The sequence below is a fragment of the Pteropus alecto genome, unplaced genomic scaffold (genome assembly GCF_000325575.1).
Source record: "Pteropus alecto unplaced genomic scaffold, ASM32557v1 scaffold76, whole genome shotgun sequence".
Taxonomy (NCBI): Eukaryota; Metazoa; Chordata; class Mammalia; order Chiroptera; family Pteropodidae; genus Pteropus; species Pteropus alecto.
Genome location: NW_006443138.1, coordinates 17,862,370 through 17,862,909, shown reverse-complemented (window position 1 = coordinate 17,862,909; position 540 = coordinate 17,862,370). Strand labels below are relative to the sequence as shown.

Genomic DNA, 540 nt, shown 5'->3' with positions numbered 1-540 from the left:
TGCCTACAGCACCTGGTCTTCCTAGGTGGTCTCCCATCCAAGTACTAACCAGGCCCGACCCTGCTTAGCTTCCAAGATCAGACATCAGGCTTGTTCAGGGTGGCATGGCTGTAGACCATGGACCATGGCTCCACTGGGGCACAAATCCAGGACCTTCTGCGTGTAAAGCAGAGGTGCTAACTGCTAAACTATGGAACCACGTACTCTATCTACATTTTTTGATTACCTACTTTGTTAAAGACACTTTATTTCAAGGAATGCTTTTAAAAAGGAATGCTTTTAAACAACATGCTTAAACCTACTGAAACAAGATCCAATTACTTTGGGTATTTCTAAATGCATTATATAGATACTTAATATCACCAATTGCTCAGAATTAGATTGTGATTATTGGAAAAAAATATTTTGATCTGAATCTACCAAATTTGTTTACTTCAAAGGTCCATTGATACCATTAATTTTTAAAATTTAGTTTTTACAACGTGATTGCTTACTAATAGGTTAGTGATCACACCACATATGTGTGTTATTGAGCAAAAG

At 37.6% G+C, this 540-nt stretch overlaps 1 pseudogene; it reads right to left on the bottom strand.

The window, feature by feature from the left end:
- Positions 1 to 116, bottom strand: LOC112472386 (annotated as a pseudogene).
- Between the last annotated feature and the right edge of the window lie 424 nt (positions 117 to 540).